Source organism: Sus scrofa, chromosome 8 (assembly GCF_054392235.1).
Source record: "Sus scrofa isolate SSC_HxYL_T2T_F1_AM1 chromosome 8, Sscrofa_HxYL_maternal_Yorkshire_Landrace_v2.0, whole genome shotgun sequence".
NCBI lineage: Eukaryota > Metazoa > Chordata > Mammalia > Artiodactyla > Suidae > Sus > Sus scrofa.
The window spans coordinates 118,027,443-118,047,568 of NC_139390.1; the positions used below are offsets into that span (position 1 = coordinate 118,027,443).

Sequence of the window (20,126 nt, forward strand, 5' to 3'; positions counted from 1 at the left end):
AGCCTAGCTTCAGTTTAGTGCCAGAACCATGACTAATGAGCATATGGGTGGGACCATTGTTGCAATAATTACATGCCACCTGGTGCTAAAGGCAACCAAGTCACCAATGTCATCTTGTGAATGGACTTCAGTCCCCCTCAAGGCTGACAAAAGCTCTACTCTTCAGAAGTATGTCCTGAAGGTAACCAATTGGAACCACTGATTATGGGTACAAATTCCTGGTTCACTCAACTGTGGTCATTGTAAGAGGGTCACATGGCCAACATTTACAGCAAATGATGACTCTGGCTGTATTTCTCAGAAGGCTGATGTGGTGGTTAACAGGCAATTTGTAATTCATACATTATGCAATAGTAGTGGTAGTGGCAGAATAGCAGCACAATCAGAACGATGGTAATAACAGCAAACATTTATTGAGCACTTACCTAGTTCCAGGCACTGCGTCAAACACTTTAGATATACTACCTAATTTAATCTATAAAATTTTATTACATTCCCATATCACAGCTGAAGAAATCAAAGCTTAGAGACATTAAGTGTAGAACTAATACACAAAGAGCTAGTATAACTTTAAGCATCATGTTTAACCATTGTATTATATTGTGACCTTTATCCAGCCAGAGCCCAGTCATACTCATATTTGGGTCCCCACAGCATCTAGTATATAATTACCTACATGCAGTAGCAAATACACAACTGCCAGCTAATTAAAATAATACACGCAGGGTTTCCACAGTTCTTTCTCACTATTGTGGCAATTGAAAAAAAAATGTGCAAAGTGTAAGGGTCAATGTGGTGAAATTTTAGTACAGCATTCGAGAGATATTTGTAGATTAGCATCTTGTCTGCTCATTGCATCAGGGCTCCACTTCAATTGTAAAATACGAATGTAAAAAAGTATGACAGCCTTGCAGATGCTGTTAAAGCAAATGACTCCACTCTTCTTGGCACACCTCAGCTTCAACTCATCAGAATAGAGCCTCTAGCCTCTCTCGCCACAGGGACAATCACTGAAAAGGGTGTTTCCAGTTTCTCTCTCTGACCCACTCTACATTCCTATTCACTCAGAAGGATGAGTTGCTAATCTAAGTGACAAGAGCCTTCTATTCACTGGGTTCATTTACTAATGGGCAGGAGCCACTGTGCCTCAAAAGCAGGAACCTCTCTGCTTTGCTTGGACCAAGCTCATGATTTCAGCCTTCAATCTTCTTGATGCAACTGGGTTCAGTGTGGCTTTAGAGTCTGTATGATAGGCCACCAGAGCTCTACAGACAAACCTGAACGTGTGGATCCCAAAGTCAAGGCAGGAAATCCCAAATGCAGCATTCCAAGAGAGTCCTGGATTGCATTGGAGACTATCTGAACATGAACTTAAAAGTGATGCTTTTTTAAAACGTTCGATTCTTCATTTATGGGTCAGAACCTCCAAGTGGAAACAGTAAGAGCCACCACCATAAACCCACACCATCCTCTGTAATCACAAAGGAGGAAGATTTATAAAGTTTTCCAAACTGGAAAACTCAGAAAAAAAAATCCTGTAATCTGTTGCTATATTAATTTTGGCCATTATAGCCTCCTCAAAATAAATCCACATCATATTGTTGACTGGTTGAGATTCCAATTACAAACAAGATAACTACTTTGGGTAACCTAATATTGAAATTGTTGCCGCAAACTAAAAAGTGGAATTAAAGAAAATCAGTTCTATTCAAAGGGCAAATGTGTAAAAGTAAGAGATAGAAAAATAGAGGGATAAAGATTTAATTTTCATTCTCTCTAGTCCCAAGGCAAGCTCCTCGGAATCCCAACATCACTAAATACAACAGTACAGCTGGGAGAGGTAAAGTTAAGGAATGATTTCTGTTGTTTCCAGAAAACACATATAAATTGAAAATGAAAATCCCAAAAGAATACTAGCTTCCATACTACATGATATTTATTAAGGATATTTTTAAGGGAAATTTGAATATTGGGTTTCAAATTTTCAAGTGTTCTTTGTATATAGAAAGTGTTTGAAAAATATTTGCTGAGTATTAAAGAAATGGACATCTTGTGGTTTTATTCTTATGCCTAATGCTGCATTAAATATTGCTGTCTTGCTCTCTCTCTTTCTATATATATGCATCTATATGATATCAGAGGGTGAGCAGCCATTTAAAGTTCTATTACGAGAAGAGGTTAAATAGAATACAAAACATTATAATGAAATAACATTGGGAGTCACAAATGTAAATGTTTCAGATCACTAAGCAGAGATGATGATGAAGAGTTGAGTGCAATTAATAGGATGCAAGATGTCTGCCACCAAAAAAGATTCCAATTCAATTTTTTCAAACACATGATATAGCCCAGACCCAACAAAATTCATCTGCAGATGATTTTCCCCAGCAGGTCTCTAGACTTTGACATCTAAAATAGAATTAAATGTACTGACATAGAAAGATAGCCACGATAGACTTTAAAGGGGGGGGGAAATGCTGGACTAATGAACAGCATGATCATCTGTATGTGTAGAAATATGTATACATAGGAATGTCTGTAAACACGTAGGAAAAGGTTGAAAAGCATAGGTTAACAGTGAGCTACTTCGCAATTCCCGATGTGGCTCAGTGGGTTAAGAATCTGACTAGCATCCATGAGAATGTGAGTTCAATCCCTAGCCTCACTCAGTAGATTAAGGATCTGGCATTGCTGCAAGCTGGGATGTAGGTCACAGATGCGGCTTAGATCCCATACCTAGTCCCGGGAACGTCCATATGTGGCAGGTGCGGCCCTAAAAAGAAAGAAGAAGAAGAAAAAAAAGGAAGCCACCTCTACATGTAAAACTGTGAAGCAAAGGAAGGATGCAGGCATGGCTTTCAACTTCTAAGTTTACGTTGCTTCTAAATTGTGTAATCCTGAGTAGTTTTCTCGTTTATGATTTTTAGTAATTTTCAGGTAGATTTTTACATTAGAATTAATCCACAGAAATTCACAAGCAAAATTTCAGGGAAAAACAGAATTATGTTTAAGGTGAAGTGACAAGGTATATCTTTCTTAAATGTCAAAACTTTGGTTATTTCTAATTGGGGACATAATCTTTTATGATTAGTCAATCACCAACCAAGTGTTTTCTTCAAAAGAGAAAATAAAATTTCAGATTCAAGAAGGGAGGAGAAGGAATAATTAATAGTTTGGAAAGTTTTGGCAAGGTTTTCCCAATGTTTAAGAAAGTTTAATTCAATTCACTATCAAAGGCAGCATATTTTCAGTTATGTTACCAATTCATAGAATGATTTGATAGGTGTCTGAGAAAGCTATTTGCCTACAGCAATGAAAGATACAATTACATTCTACTTCTGTCTAGTCCTACAACTTTAGCTGTGTGGCAGCACATCATCCATGAATGTTTGGGGGTTAAAAAAAAGAACATTGACAAGGCGTTTCAAATTTGAAAGCGGTTGACTTTTGCGGTATTATGATACTTAGTATACTTGAGGATCCGGTTTAGAATTTGTGATTTGTTGTTCTCAGTGTACACGTGGGAACATGCTTGCTTTGTTTGTACTTTATACTATTCCATCACTCCTTAGAGTCAGGTTGAGTTTGAGGAAAACATTACCATAAATATACAAAGTTTTCTTAAGGAGATAGAAGATAGAATTGATTTTGTCCTTCTAAGAACTCTAGGACCTCCAGGCTCAAGCCATTTATGTTTGTTTGATTACATTCAGTCCAATGATTGAGGGACTAGGTATATAATTTTCAGTCACCTAAAGTGGCTCCTAAATTCAACGCTAAAACCAGCATCTCTCCTGTGACAACACAGGGCACATAATGGCATAGTCTCCTTAAAGAGACCTCAAGCATTCAGTAGAAAAGACCAAGTGTTTCAAGATCAGTTATTAAATCAATCATTCTAAAAATTAACTATGGAGGAGTTCCCATTGTGGCTCAGCAGTAAGGAACCCGACAAGTATCCATGAGAATGCGAGTTCGATCCCTAGCCTCGCTCAGTGGGTTAAGGATCTAGCATGGCTATGAGCTGTGGTGCAGGTTACAGACGTGGCTTTGCTGTGACTGTGGCTTAGGCCCAGCAGCTGAAGCTCCGATTCAGCCCCTAGCCTAGGAACTTCCATATGCCTCAGGTGTAGCCCTTAAAAAAAAAAATCAATTAAAAAATAACAATAATAAACATTAAAAGAAAATATTAAAATGTAAGATGCTATGGCCACTAATTTTATCTTGAACTCTTTAGAAAAACACTCTTCTTAGTCAGATAAATTTCAAGGAGCTTTGTAATTACAGGAGAAACCTGTGCATTGAAGTTCCAGACATGCCGGGATCCACCTCTGGAACCATCACTGCAGACCCTTAAGTACTGAAATAATCTGAGATCACACAGGACTTAGTAAATTAAAGTTGATTTACTGACATCAACAAGCAAATTAATAGTACAGAGTAATACCAGCAGAGAAACTCTTGTTTCGTTTTTGTTTTTGAGAGACTTCTCAAGCATGTTCAAATGTGAAAAGGATAGACTTCTTTTTCCTCTCAATCTTTGCCTTAGGTTTTTGTTCCATGGCTTCCCCACTAAAAGCAAACTTGCTCCCCCCTCTAAAGTTCCATTTCTGCATTTCCACTTCATCTCTCCCATAGCATAGTTTGTGTATGCAGTGCACCTTTAAACAAACACCCAGTCATATTTCTCCACTCAAAACCCTGAGATGACCCCTCTGCCCTTGCCCATATCATGCAAAGAAAAAGTCAAGGTTCCCAGTTTGCTCTCTGTCTTTCTCCTTAAATACTCTCCTTCCCCTCCCCACTTTGCCTTACTCAGATCACCAGGCCCCTGGCTGTTCCTCAGACACCTGTTCTTGCACAAACTTGATAACTCTGCAGCTCTAATTACTTAGAGAACTGCAGAAAAAAAAAAAAAGTCTTTTAAGGAGAGGCACCCCCAGGTGAATAGAACTTGGGCATTTGGTGTCACTTGTGTTCTAACCGAAGCAGCCAGACCTTTCTGATGCTTTCTCTGTGGACATCGTGGAAGAGTCTAACAATTATCAACAAAGTGTGTTAACACAGTAATACCACCCGAATAAGTATACCAGACATTGCTTTAATTAGCAAACCTAGTCATAGGTCATGTAACAATAAATCAATTTTTAACGTTCCTAAATGTTATTTTTAATTCTGATAAACTATAATTAAGATAAAACTTACCATCTTAACCATTTTAAGTGTAGAGTTCAGCAGCATTAAGTACATTCCCCTTGTTCTGCTACCATCACCACCATCTAGCTCTAGAATTTTTTTCATCTGCCTACATTGAACCTTTGCACCTACAAAACAATAACTCCTCTTTCTCCCTTTCCCCAGCCCCTAGCCACCATCATTCTACTTTCTGTCTCTATGCATTTGACCACCCTAGGTGCCTCATGTAAGTGATTCTATTTGTCCTTTTGCCACTGCTTATTTCATTAGCAGAATGTTCTCAGGGATCACCCATGTTGTAACAGGTGTCAGAATTTCCTCCCTTTTTTAGGATAGCTAGTATTCCACGATAGGTATAGACCACATTTTGTTCATCTTTATCTTTGTTTGTCTTTCAAGCAATGGACACATGAGTTGCTGAACATCTTTTGGCTCTTGAGACTAATGCTGCTATGAATACAGACGTGCAGATGTCTCTCCAAGACTCTGCTCTTAGTTCTTTGGGGAAGATACCCAGACGTGGATTTTCTGGATTGTATGGCAGTTCTATTTTTAGTATCCGAGGAACTGCCATGCTGTTTTCCATAAAGGCTGCACTATGTTACATTCCCGCCAACAGCACTCAAGGGTTCCAATTTCTCCACGTCCTCACCAGCACCTGTAATTTTTGTGTGTGATAGTAACCATCCTAATGGATATGAGGTGATGGTAACAAGTCAATTTTTACAGCATAAAGATAATGGCCAATTAATTGATGGTCTCTGCCATTACCTAAGCGCCCAAGCCCACCATGTCTCAGCCGACGTCAGAGCCGATTTTGGTTTTACAAAGATTAGATATTTTAGACCTGAGCCTAATGTTCTAAAGTATTTCTTGACGATCTAGAAGAAAATGCTAAGGACAAGGAAAAAATAAACTTAGAGGTCTTTAGGTGCTTTTAGACTGATGAAAAGCTTCGTCACAATGGTAAAGCCCCAACAAATGTGTCTTTTTGGTGGGTAAAAGGTGACTATTTAGTAACTTTATATCAAGTTATATCTTGGGAGTTTTTTCTTTCGTATTTTTATTTTGCAACGGCCTAAGGACTGTTACTCAACTGCAGTAATTTGAATATTGCTGCTATTTTGAAGGTTATTTTTAATATCGTGGTGGTTGGTTATTTTCAACATGTATTGTCAAAAATGTTGCATACTTGAGAGCGATCTTATTACATTCTACGACCAGCTTTTTTTTCCCCAAGAGTAATAGTCAATAATTGTATAATGCTAGTCAACAGAAAAACAGGATTCACTTAAGAGAATTTGTTTTTCAGTTGGCTTCGCAGGGACGCACATATCCCGCTGAGAATAGGATACCTGCGCTGACATCCACTTAGAGAAGTAATAACTTGCCAAATCCTACTTCTCAACGTGTGCCCCTTTCTCAATTAATTCAAGATTTCCAGTTTGTTTACTTTCATCTCCAAAATAGCAACAACTTCCTTTAATATTTCAGACAGTCTGGCATTTAACTAACTGATTGATGAATGTTCAATTGCACTCAGAAGGCGACAGCAGTTCTCATCATCCGTAATTCATTAGCATATAATGGAAATGCCGTGCCAATCAAATCAAAGTCGCATGTGATAAGAGCTCTTCGTTATTGATTGAAATTTCCCCCCACCCTGCAACTCTTGTGACTGCCTTTGATCGAAAGAGGTTCTCTGCCTGCACCCAAGTTGCTTTTATTCCTTTTCCTATTCTCCAACATGTCACATTCGTATCCTCTACCTAAGCAGCCATGGACATCATTTCTCTGCCAATCATGCTTTCAGCTGCATGTTTTTGTTTTTCCCCTCTTTGCATTATTCATTCCTGTGCTACAACAAACTATCGGAATGTACAGCACATGGCAATCGAAGAAAGGATATTCCTGAACAGAATGTAGGCTGTGTTTAAATGCTTTCAGCTTTAAGAAATGGCCATACCAAAATTAACGCTCTTTGCACAGATACTAACCACTACATACCATGTGGCATGATGCCACTGCTCAGAGGATGCTTACCAAAAACCCATGCCCAAGTTTTCAGAAAGGCCCAAAAATATGATTTATATACATTTTGGGTCGTGCTTTTTTAAACAAGGGTTAAGTAACAAAATAAAACATGTCACATTGTGTTTATCCTTTTAGGCCTCACAGCCGAATATGTCTTTAGTCTGCAAACATTTAAAATTTTTAACTTCAGCATTTCACCGCAAAAGACATCTGAAGGTTATCCTCTTCCCTTTACTCTAATAAATTCTATAACTCAGAGCTTGATCAAAGCACCCCTCTCTTAACTAACAATGTAAAAAAAGAGAATTTTAAATTGAAGTCATTTAGAATTCCTCGGGAGTTAAAATGTTTTTCATAGAAACAATCAAACCTTCTTTAAAGTGGCAATTAATTCTTAGTTAGGGGAAAAATTCCATATGGAATAAAAATCTCTTTGGAAATCATGTGTTTGCATTCCTGCAGTATGATTATTCTTACCACACCAGAAACTTCTTAATTAATTGCACTCTTCATGGCTACACTGAAACAGATGTAAATAAGTGCTTTTTATAACTATTAACTTTCACAACAGTCTTCTTCACAAGAGCTGCAGAGTTGAACAGCACTGAGGGTGTGGGCAGCTGAAGGCTACCTCAGCGGGGGCGGGGGCTCCCTCCTCATTTGCATAGACAGTTTGTTCTAAACCCAACAAATGGACAGAAAGACGTGTCCAAATGCAAAAGCTCAGGAGTTGCCTGTGTTTAAAAACAAATTGCACTGACTTGTTGAGTTTTGAGTGGTGATTATATAATTAGTGCTGTGAGTTGGGGGAAACCCGCCCCTGCACTAGCTTTTTTTTTTTTTTTTTTCTTAAGTTGGCAAGAAAGCAAGACGACGGAGAACTTAAACCAATGAAAAAACGCAACAGTGAGAGAAAAGAGAGTAGTAAGAACTAATAAAAGCAAAATACAGGACCAGGTCTTGTATGCAGTCCAAGAAGAGGCGACCTGGACTGCTGCCGGTCCTTATCGACTTGAAGAGAATTCATTAAGGAAGGAGCACGTATGCCTTCTAGGAAGCCCGGCATACAGCATGGTGGAAGGCAAGGGAGCCAGCCCATGGGCAGACATTCTCATAGCAGATTATTAATTTCAAGTCATCTTCTTAACATGCTTTTCGAGGCTGCTTGAAGGAAAAAAAAAAAAAAAAAACAGCAAAAATGTTACCACTATACAAATGGGCATCTTTTGTGCCCAACGTTCTCTGATAGACATGTGTGTTCCTTCTCCCATGAGGCTTTTCATCATGAATTTACTTTTTTCTCTCCAGCTTTATTGTGGTATAACTGACAGATAAAATTGTAAGATACTTAAAGTGTACTAAAGCGTACAATGTGATGATCTGACATATGTGTACTTTGCAAAAGACGCCTCCCATGCCAAGTTCATTAGTACATCCATCACCTCACCCAGTGACTTTTTTTTTTACTTGCTTAACAAATTTCAGTTATACAATACAGTGTTATCAACTACAGTCTCCATGTTACACATTAGTCCTCAAACTTCCAGTTATAAAGTTACTTTTAAATTAGCAGGTTACCCTATAATCTGCGTGAATCTCAGAGGGAGGTCACTCCTCAAGCCAGGGGGAGTGTCCCAAAGCAAAGAGAAAATCTGCAAGTGACCAGATGCAAATCCAACTGGAAGCATGGGCTTTTTTGATAAACCCAGGTAAATTTTATTCCAGAGATGAGCTTCTCTCACGGGAAAAGGAAGAACATCATTGCAATCAACACATATCAATGAGAGCTACTTGATGAAGTTTAATCTGGGAGAAGGTAGGCCCTGTGCCATTAAAAAAAATTCATCCACGGTTCCTCTCCCAGGCTTTAATCAGCATGAGCTTTTCAGAAGATGGTGACCTCACATGAGCTGTCTGATTGTGGTTTCAGAGGCCTGTTCAGCTTTGCAATCAAACAATAATGCCAATAATAACAGCTCCCAATTATTAAATGCCAAATACTATGTACTTTACATAATTATCCCTAATTCCCAAAACAATTCTATAATCTGGGTATTATCTCCATTTTTACAAATGAAACCTGGGCTCAGAGAGGTTAAGTGACATATTCCAAGTCACAAAGCTAGTTTATATGGAGCCGGAATCCCAATTCAGAGCTGCCTGACCCCAAAGGCTAAGCCCTTTTAACTACCCCTTGCTTCACGGAGTCCCCTTCATCCCTCTGTCTAGATCATAAGAGCAAACCCAGGATGTCTCTGGGGTACCAAGCCCTCTGAACAGCCCTTCCCACATCTCCATTTTACAATGGTCGCTTGTCTTTCCTTAAGTAAAGCTGAAGGACAGCCTGTGTCTTTACAACCATCCATAAAGTAAGATTAATCCAGCTTCACAGGATTTATAACTCTGATTTAAGGGATGGGACCAGGGTCCAAATGCAGATGTGGAGATGATTATTCTTACACCTCTTCTGTATGAGACTTCTACACAATCACACCAAGTGAAGGTTCCATCTGTTTCTGTGACTTAAGCCGTCCCATCTTTTATACAGGTCTTCTTAGTTTACAACCATAATTCTCAGTTTTAAGGCACATTGCCCCCCCACCCACACACACACACACACACACACACACGCACACGCACACGCACACATACTTCCTAACTTTATCTATTGGTCCTTTTTCCTTCCAGATGCATGACACTGGAGGATTTAGAATATTAGTGGTACTCAATAACTATTTATTATCATTAATTAGCTGAATGCTTCAAGAAAGCCTAATGAAAAGGAAAAAAGGAGTTTGGTTTAAGCCAACATATGATTAGGCCTCCCTGCCGACATCCTCTTTTTGATTAGAACTAGCCTTTTAGACTCGCTGAGAAACTGCATTCTCATTGCTCTGTTTCCTTTATCCAAACTGATCTCTGTGCTAAGGAGAAAGCCTGTTAGAAGTTAGTATAAATCAGAATTAAACTGTAATTCCCCACATTGTATCAAATTCAAAGCATGTGATTTAATCTTTAAATTGTCTTCCTTGGGGTTCTTCTCCTTCCTTCATTGTTTAGGCAGTAATTTCTCCCCAGGCCTTTTACTTCCTCATCTCCAAGATAGCTAGGAAAGGGAGGGCTGTTGAGAGCTGTGCTGGTGTCCTGGGATCTGTATTTAGAAGATTCCCTTTCACTGCTTGATAGCCCAGAGCTGAAACGGCTGTTACCCACCACTCATCACCAACAGTGTCAGAAGTTGTATCAGCATCTTCAAAAAGAAAGTCAGTACTTTTTCAGTTAAAAATAACCATATTCTTAGCTTACCTAGGCTCCCTGCACAACTTTTTCAAGTTGAAGTGAAAATGTCTTTCGGACTTGTGTTTGACATGCTCAGTAATTCCTATCAGCTGTAAAACACCTTTGTTTTATTTCAAGAAGCCAGCAGCTCCCCAGCAGTGGCCAAAACCAGGAAAGTCGTTAAGATCTGGCTTGGCTAGCATCCCGAAGTGTTATTCTAACCCCTGATAGATCTTTCACTGAAAGTATATGTGTCAAGCCACATTTACCTTAGTACGGGGGCCATTTGGTTTGCTTAAAATAATAGTGTTCCAATTTATGTAACAAGTGCAGCAGGAGAAAAATACCAATACTTAAAACAATTATGGTAGAGGTAAGAAGAGTATTCTGGTACAGATATTATGCGATGCTGAAGCTTCTTTTCGATCTAATAGTGTCAAGGAGGGTTAGGGAGAATAGATACTTCTGATTTGTTCTTTAGCTATAAAAATTATGTTCGGGGCCTCTGAGGATTGACTTGATTTCCAAAGATCTGAAGAACAGAGAAAGAAGTGATGATGGGTCTTTTGTTTATAGAAGCAAACTTCCAGTACCGAATGACTGTATGGGGGGGTAGAACAAAGTATGGTTTTAATTCTGCCCTGGATAAAAACTCTAAAGTGGCATGGCTCACTGCCAACACATATCCTTTCGCTCAGAAAGTCCAGAGTCTGGACCAGAGAGGGCTCTGACCTCTAGGGTCAAGATGAAATGTATCAAATATCTCATATAAATTAAACACTGATCATGATCCGTCTGGAAGAAATAACCTAGAATGCCTTTTCCTAATTTTTCTTTCCTATTTTCTTTATTTTACACACCTTACTTCAAAGAAATATGTGCAATAACTCTGCAGTCTTGCACATCGAACCTGCAAGTGCTCTCATCTTTAAATTATTTGTGTATTTCATTCGTGTAAAGGGAATTTCTCAACTCCTTTGGAAACGTTCGATTGATTTATAGGAAATGGAGTATTATTTGGAAGCAGTTTATCAGTTCTATTTATGGTTACCCAATTGAACTAACAGACCAGCAAACAAATCATATTATCATCATCACCTGACGACTTCAAGAGCGAGCATGTTGAGTGGATTTGTATCAAGCTGTTAATGAGCGCTAGAGCAGTGGCTTAATTCACTGCATTTTCACTTCTTGAGACATGGAATCATGTACTGAATAAATCAAGGATAAATGGCTACATCTTCCCCTCTGATGAGCAACACTGGAAAGTAACTGTGTATTGAACACAATCAGCAGGCTCCAGCATGGCAGCCTAGGAACCCAGAACAGAGGCGGGGCTCCTAGCCAGCTGTGAACGTTATCCATCTGAAATGGTTGGGGACTTTTCCACCCATGTGAAAAGAAGGCATCTGGAGATATAATACCTGGTCATAGTTCAGGGTCAGGGTTACCTGGCCAGCTACCAACCTTCTCAAGGTTATCTCTCCCAGGAGAAGTCTCTGGCCTTGTCTGCTATCCTTACAGGGCTCTATGAAGGTTTATAAATTGCAGGACAGTCACAAATATGACACAGACAAGCAGTTTCTGTCCTCATGGCATAATTCAAGGGCTCTAGGAGGAAACATCAGAATGCTCCTAAAACAACCAAACGGAGGAGGAGGAATAAGACAACTCACCCAACTACCCCACCACAGTGAAAGGCAGTCATGCAATGCAACCTGCTCAGGTTCTTCCTCAAAAGGGAACCCAAGTACAGAATCAAATGTGATCATCGCTTAAGCACGATAAATACCGTGTGGAAATGAAAAGAGAAACCCTTGCAACTGACGGACCTTCCATCCACTTGAGTAACTACTACCTTGACTCATGTTTGTCAAAGATAAATGAATTGAAATGATAAAATTTGTAAAGGGCTTAGTGCCTGGCACATTGTAAGCACTCAATAAATGTTGGCTCTTAAGTGTTGTCAGTAAGAAAATCAGAGGGAGCCTGGTAACAGAAAGCATTGTTGACAGCGGGAGGACATACATGTTTTTCAACACATGTAAAACTAAATTACAGCACAACTGAACCAAATTGAGAACCTCCTGGAGATATAGGGGGTCATGAAAATGCCTTTACAGCATAACAAGTACTCTTTGGGACTTTATAAGAAAGGATTAGGAACACTCGTTTATTTTTTTAAAAGCTGGCCCTATGGGGGCCTAGAAGGAGATAGGAGGCTTAGAGACTTGGGCTGATCCTCCCCCAAATTTGGGGGTTGTTAAATCTAAGTCATCTTGGATTTTAAGCTGGCTCTTCCGAACTATTCCCTTAACTAAAACAAGACGGCCCCCTACCTTTGCTGAGAGATCTCAGAATCCCTGAAGTCTGGCAGCCTCCACTAAGCCAGCTGCTGTTTGCAGGATTCTGATGCGCTGGGACTTCCCAGGTGTCAGAAGCAAACAATAGATCACAGCTGGCATTAATTGGCAGCACCCTGGTTGGCAGTCTCAGCAGAGAGAGGCCAAACACTGAACAGGCCACAGAGCGAGGACTCCCCTCACTCAGCTAATATTAATTGAAATGTCTTCGTGGAATGCTGTTTTGCACATTGCAATGAAAACAGTTTGTTTTTAGGATTTAAACATCCCTCCGCTGTGTTTGCAATCTGAACACTACAGCATGTGTTAAAACATAAGATCCAGGGAGGCAAACTGACTATAAACAGAGGAGTTTAGGCGCTGGGGGGTGGGGGAGGCTGTGTCTTTCTTGTGCAATTTTCAAGCTCAGTGAAGTGCGCAGGAGTGATATTGCAGCACAAGCAAGGGAAAAGAAAGCGGCATTTACATTTCAGAGGATTTTTCACCGTGCATGTTGTTGGGAAGAACCTTAGAAAAGGAAAAAAAGGATTTAGATCCATGAGGTTCCCCCCACCACGCCCCCGCCCCCCAATACTGCCCTCTTAAAATTCTGGGCCATCAGGCTAACCATTATCCTGGTTATCTAGGGCGATCGGCTCAATCCATCTAGTTAAAAGATACCTAGGAATGTGGTTCTTGGCCAGTAGTATAGATTAGTATGCTAATGTTATTCTAAGGGTAGCATTGTTAAATAAGCCCAAGATATCCCTGGAATCAGACCGAGCTCACTATGCCAGCCCCTGTGTATCATTTAGGATTATACACGGACTGTTAAGGAGACAGAACAATTGCCTCACATTTCTCTGTGTTGGTGTCATCTCCCCTTCATATCTGGGAACAACACCCATATCTTGTCCTCCGCTACTGACATTTGTCATAAATTCCAGTTGACCTTTTGCCAGAAGAGCTTCAGGATGATTTTTGTTTTAAATCTTTTCACCGTCTTCAGCATGTAATGATTCATTTCGGAAGTATTTGGGGCCCAGCACTGTGCTAGGTATTACAGCAGACGATCAAGAAGCAGGAAAATCAGTCTTCACTTGGGGAGTCAAAAGATATTTTTGTGACACCAGTAGACAATCTGGAAGACAAGGAAAACGTGCTGGTATGAACTGAATGCATCAGGGCTGAAGAAGCACAACAAAAATAAGGCAAAGCGATCTGTGCAGTTTAGTCATCAAAGGCTTTATGAAGAACATAAATTTGGAGATGCGTTTTGAAGAAAATGTGGGATTTGGATGAGAAAAGGATTGCAGATGAAAGAAGGAAGCAGAAGGGGGAAAATGATAAATAAAAAGGCCATAAGAAGAGGGAAAAAAAATGTGCTGACAAAGGAAGGCTACTCCCCATTCTTTTATTCAGCAGAGAAGGGGCAAAGATGTGGTTTTACTGGTTCATCCTCCAGACATTAGAATATCCCAGATTTCACAGGTAGACACGTTGACACGAAACATAATGTTGATAAGTAAGTCTCCAGAAATTATGACTTCAGCCAGTGTTGATAGGTCACAACCATAGACCAGAACAAAAGCAATAAAATCCAGTCTGGGAGCAGCAGCCATTCAAGTGTGGGTCCAGCTTGAGGTGCTGATGTGTAGAAACACGTCTCCAGTTGTTCTTGGGCACCCTTAAATCATTACTTCTCCGCAGGTGCAAACATCTCTTTAGTCCTCCTTTGCCTCCTAGGTACTCTGTTGCATTTCTCCTCTCCTTTTTTCCTCCCACTTTTCCTGCTTCCTAGTTCTTTTACTCACATGCAAAGAATAGAACAATTTCAGAACTTTCTTTTTCTCTCAAAACAATCCTATTTCTTTTTCTTTAAATTGAATGGAGGATTCTTTAAATTCTAGAAGACTTTACAATTTTCAAAAATTTCACACACACGATTTCTTTTCTTCTTTTTTCTTTCTTTTGTCTTTTTGTCTTTTTCTAGGGCTGCACCCGCAGCATATGGAGGTTCCCAGGCTAGGGGTCGAATTGGAGCTGTAGCCACCGACCTACACCACAGCCACAGCAACTTGGGATCTGAGCCTCGTCTGTGACCTGCACCACAGCTCACAGCAACACCAGATCCTTAACCCGCTGAGCGAGGCCAGGGATCGAACCCACAACCTCATGGTTCCTAGTTGGAATTGTTAACCCCTGAGCCACAATGGGAACTCCCACACAATTTCATATAATCCCCAAATCATCCTTTTTTATCCCTCTCCCCTCATGCTCCTCCCCCATCCTCTCTCCCCACTGGTAACCACTAGTTTGTTCTCTACATCTGTGAGTCAAAGCAATCCTGTTTCTAGTTTGCCATGTGAACGTTAGCCTGCTAATACCTTGGACCCAGTTTGCATAACTATAATACCTAAAAGCCAATGTGCTGTGAGGGACAAATTCATATAATTAAAAACATTTTGCTCAGTTTCAGTGGATAGACTGTCATGCAAAGAATGACAACCTCTACCTTAAAAAAAATAATAATCAAGTACCTTCATTGCTCTAGGCTTAGCTTGATGTAGGAATGGAATTTTTATCTTAGGTTTAAAAAAAAAAATCCAAATGAGAGTTCCAAAATAGAAGTGAAATTTCACCCACTCCTTAATCCGAAGAAAAACTACATTATTTTGAACAACCCATTGTCTAGCCAGTCACTCCCCTGCCATAATCCTTCCCACCTACTGAGGCTCACTCACAAGGGTGAGGGAATTTAGGATGAGTTTATTATTGTGGTTTCCTACATTCAAAACTAGGAGCTAGACAAACACACAGTGGATGTTTAAAAGCTAAGAGTGTTAATGCAAACCATATTAATAAATTTAAATGCAATCTCTGGGGAATCGAGTTACTCTTTTAAATGGTTGATTCCTTTTATCATAGTTACCATATCTAGTGGTAGAAATAAACTCACGCATGAATCTCTATTAATGTGCTTAAAACCCACCAATCCAGTTGTTTACAGATGGGATTCAAAAGGCAAGAATTCAGTCAATACATTTAGGAAGAGCCCTTGAAGAAAGGACAGACCCACAAAGATTCTACATTTTCATGGGTGACTTGTTCTCCTGGATTTAAATACTGCAGTGGAGAATTGGGAAACCTTAATTTTCTTTTTCACTCTGTCTACACCCCTGATGAGCTACCTCTGTGAACTCAGGCAAGTTCTTAAGCGTTCAGAGCTCATTACTTATGACCTAATAAACAAAAAGGTGTGAGAACCAGAGTAAAAATTGGAGCTTCAAGTCAATCTGAGAGATTTTGCTCAGGAATGGATCAGATTAAGGCAAGCTCTTACCAAACAAAGATAATGCAGAAAGGAAATCATATAATTATAGAATTTTAAAGCCAGAAACAACCTCAGAGCTTATCAAGTCCCACCTGCTCATTGTGCAAATGACGGCCTTGAGATCTGGAAAGAATAAATAAGATGCCCAGGGCCATCAGCCGCCATGATGGGAACCCGGAAACTGAAGCAACACACACACACACACACACACACACACACACACACACACACACACGTGCACGCGCACACAGTTAACACGTTCAAGAGAATGATTTCTTCATATACAGATAATGTTTGTACAGCAAGAAAGTTGCTAGCAAAATAATAATAAAGCCTTTTTCCCTCTCTTCATTTCCGTTGAAGAAATATGTTACTATAAACATGGTCCCAGTCCCAAGGCAAACAAAATAAGGCTTGTTCCTAGCTGTGGGTGAGTCTGCTGCCCTCATGCTGGTTATGGAGACTCAAAAGAAAAGAATGAAGGAAGAAGCCAAAAAAGGAAAAAAGAACACCATCGCTATTATTAAGGTGACTCAGCCAAGAGGCAAAACCACATAAACAGGATGTTACCGTATGGTGGATGAAATGCATTCTCCTATTTATTAATTTTGTCTCATAACAATTAATACACTATTATTTTTTAAACTAACAGCACCTGTACTTGTAATTACTCAATGTGTTGCTGCTACAATTTATATCCCCTTCATAATTAATAGTATTTCTTCATAATTAATAATATTTCTATTTTGAGCTCTTAGTGAAGAAGAGATTTGGGCTCCACCTGAAGCTCTATGTTTATTTGGAATCATTGATACTTTCCTCTCAGTCGACTGTGTTTGCAAACCTCCGCAGTCCTAGAATAAGCCATCCTCCCTTATTTTTGCCTCTGTCTCCTCCTCTCTCTCTTCCTAATCAATCCCTCAGTGAAGTAACGTAGGTCAATAGTCTCTGCTTTTTCTTGTTTCCTCTTCCACATACATACATTCACAATAACCTGCAGATCACCAAATCCAGAGACCTCTCAATTCTCACTCTTCCGGGTAATGTTTGCCATTCAGCCACCTCTTGAGAACTCAGCCCTTTCATGGCACCCGTGATGCCACTTTCTTCCAATCTTATGAACATCTTCTCAATCGCTTGCTGGGTCCTCCTTGACCACCAGGTCCCCCCCTCTGTCAACAACAATCTCATCTACTCTCCAGATTTCATCTGCACCCAGCAGTTCTCAACAGGTTTGGTGCTAGGAGCTACTAAGCCATGTCTGGAAGTGTTTGGGGTTGTCACAATGGCAGGGGGTGTTGGCTACTGGCACCTAGTGGATAGAGAACAAGAATGCTTCTAAACATTCTACACTCACAGGACAGCCTTCCAACACGAAGAATCAGCAAGTCCAAAATATCAGGAGTGAGAGGATAAGAACCTCTACCTAGCCTAGAAACATCTACCTGTTTCTAGGCTAATGGTTCTAATATAACTACCCACCGTCTACAACCCTCAACTAAATTTCAGACCTATTTTTAGTACATCTCCCCATATGCGTCCAGTAATCATCATATTTGCCTCCAATCCTTCTCTCTTTATAGTCTCTCTCCAAGGTAAAGAGCTCACTCATTCCAAGCTCAAGTTAGAAATCCTGGAATCATTTTTCAATCCCTCTCCACCACCCCACGCCACTGATGAGTCACCACATTCTATCTGACCATCCACTGACCTCCCACGGGGTGTGGTTGACTCCAGTATCTCCCCATTACTCCCCATTCTTTATACTCTAGCAGCCATCATACCACTACCAAAGTTTATCATGCCCCTCTTTTACTTAAAATTTGTGTCTCTCACTGCCTAGAGGAGGAATTCTTAACCTGGATTCCAGGCTTACAGGAAGGAAGTGGAATAGGACTAGAGGGATTTCTATCCACTGCCTAATATTATATTTAAAAATAAATATTTTTCTGGAAAGGACATTAACTGTTTTTATTCAATTCTTAAGGCAATGAGTCTCAAATGTTAGCACACATCAAAATCTCCTGGAGAGTTGTTAAAACACATTGCTGGGCCCCATCATAATTTTGAACGTGGTATCTGGATTCAGGGCCAGGAATTTGCATTTCTTGCAAGTTCTCAATGAGTACCAATGCTGCTGAAGCTGGGATCACACTTTGAGAGGCACTGATTTATACTGAAAAGCTCTGGAGATTTTATAAAAAGAAAAAAAAAATGGAGGCCTGTGTCTCATCTCCAGAGGTTCTATACAGTGTAGCCTGCGCTTCTGGATTATTTTAATCTCCCTCGGTGACTCTAATATGAAATAAAGTTTGCCAACCATTGTTCTTAGGGTTCCATGACCTAATATAAGTAAAAACTCAGAGGATAGAGCAAAAATTGCTTAGCATGGAAATCCTCATCTGCTCTGCCTGCCTTTCAGGGCCCCTGTCCCCCTCACCCTTTGATGCTTCTAGCCCCTCACTCCCTCCATCACTTCACAGTCACCCTCCACGTGTCCACAGCATTTGGACTCCTTTTCATACACAGTGAACTTTCTTTCCACTGTCCATTTGCTCTTATGCTTCCCTCTGTCAGGAATGCCTTTCCCCAAACATCCTTTCCAGAAACTTCTACTCATCCTTCAACATCAGCTAACGTGTCCCCTGCTCTGACTTTCTCAGATCTAAATCCACACCCAAGCACCACCAAATCAGAATCATCACTCCCTATTTCACGTTCCCTTAGCACTTTATGAATACCTCTGTCTTTTCACATAGCATAAAAACTCACTATTGTCATTGCTGTATCTCATTTGACTGTGAGGTCCTGGAGGGCTGGTAATGCCTGGTACCTTGAACAGCAGCTGAGAGACACAGCATCAGTAGGAGGGCCTTCATTCCAGTAGGCAAAGGGAAGTCTCCTATGCCTAAACTTTCCCAATTTGTTTTCGTAAACTTTTTCCATTTTAAGGGTTTTCTATATTTTAAACAGCAAACACATTTTTAGACAGTGAAAGTTTTTTGTTTTGTTTTTTGTTTTTGTCTTTTGTCTTTTGTCCTTTTTAGGGCTGCACCCACGGCATATGGAGGTTCCCAGGCTAGTGGTCTAATCGGACCTGTAGCCACCGACCTACACCAGAGCCACAGCAATGCCAGATCCAAGCCGAGTCTGCAACCTACACCACAGCTCACAGCAACACCCGATCCTTAACCCACTGAGCAAGGCCAGGGATTGAACCTGCAACCTCATGGTTCCCAGTCAGAATCGTTTCCACTGTGCCCCAATGGGAACTCTCTTTTTCTTTTTTCTTTTTTTTTAATTTATTTTTTATTTTTTATTTTTTTTTTTTTTTGTTAGACAGTGAAAGTTCTTTGAACGAGCAGGAGCCTGTGGGATGACTGGTTATGAAAGTCAAAAAAGGGAGCCATGCATGCAAGGCAGACCTCAACGGCTTTATTTACTTAACTATCATAACTGAATATTTCATTGAACACATTCAAATACTTAATGTTCTCGCTGATAAACCTGCAAACTACTTTAAAGAGTGAGTGTGGTGAGAGAAACTATAAAAATGTCAAGTTGTGAAAGCACTGATCTGTTCCTCTGTGTCTAATTTCTGCCCTATGCAACTTGATGGGAATTCGCCTAGTGAATTACATGGGATGTGAATCTGGCCCAGATGTGGCCCTGAGTCCCCCCAGCTTGATTTGCAATAAACTTTTTTTTTATGAGTTCTATTCTCTGCCCTTCATAATAGTCACAGATAAATAAGTTACATTCTACACTTTAATTTCTAAAAAATATATATTATACGAAATAAATCAAATCACTATTATCTTGTGGCTTAAAAGAGAATGAATGGGGGGGGGACATTTTCATCATAATTTTAAATTTCTACGAAAACCTAGCAAGCCTGCCAATTGATATATTTTTTGGGTCAGAATTTGGATGTGAGTCAT

General features: G+C 40.0%; 1 protein-coding gene and 1 long non-coding RNA gene across 5 annotated transcripts in view; one reads left to right on the forward strand and one right to left on the reverse strand.

Moving 5' to 3' along the window:
* Positions 1-20,126, forward strand: part of CASP6 (caspase 6) — a 1,021,045-nt gene that overhangs the window by 33,383 nt on the left and 967,536 nt on the right. The window lies entirely within an intron of this gene.
* The window catches only part of LOC146401004 (uncharacterized), a 161,259-nt gene continuing 150,055 nt past the window's right edge, over positions 8,923-20,126 (reverse strand). For 3 of the 4 annotated variants that reach the window (XR_014813204.1, XR_014813201.1, XR_014813203.1), the window contains one exon: positions 8,923-13,992. This is a non-coding gene — a long non-coding RNA (uncharacterized LOC146401004). The remainder of the gene's footprint in view (positions 13,993-20,126) is intronic. The other variant, XR_014813202.1, reaches the window with a different exon arrangement.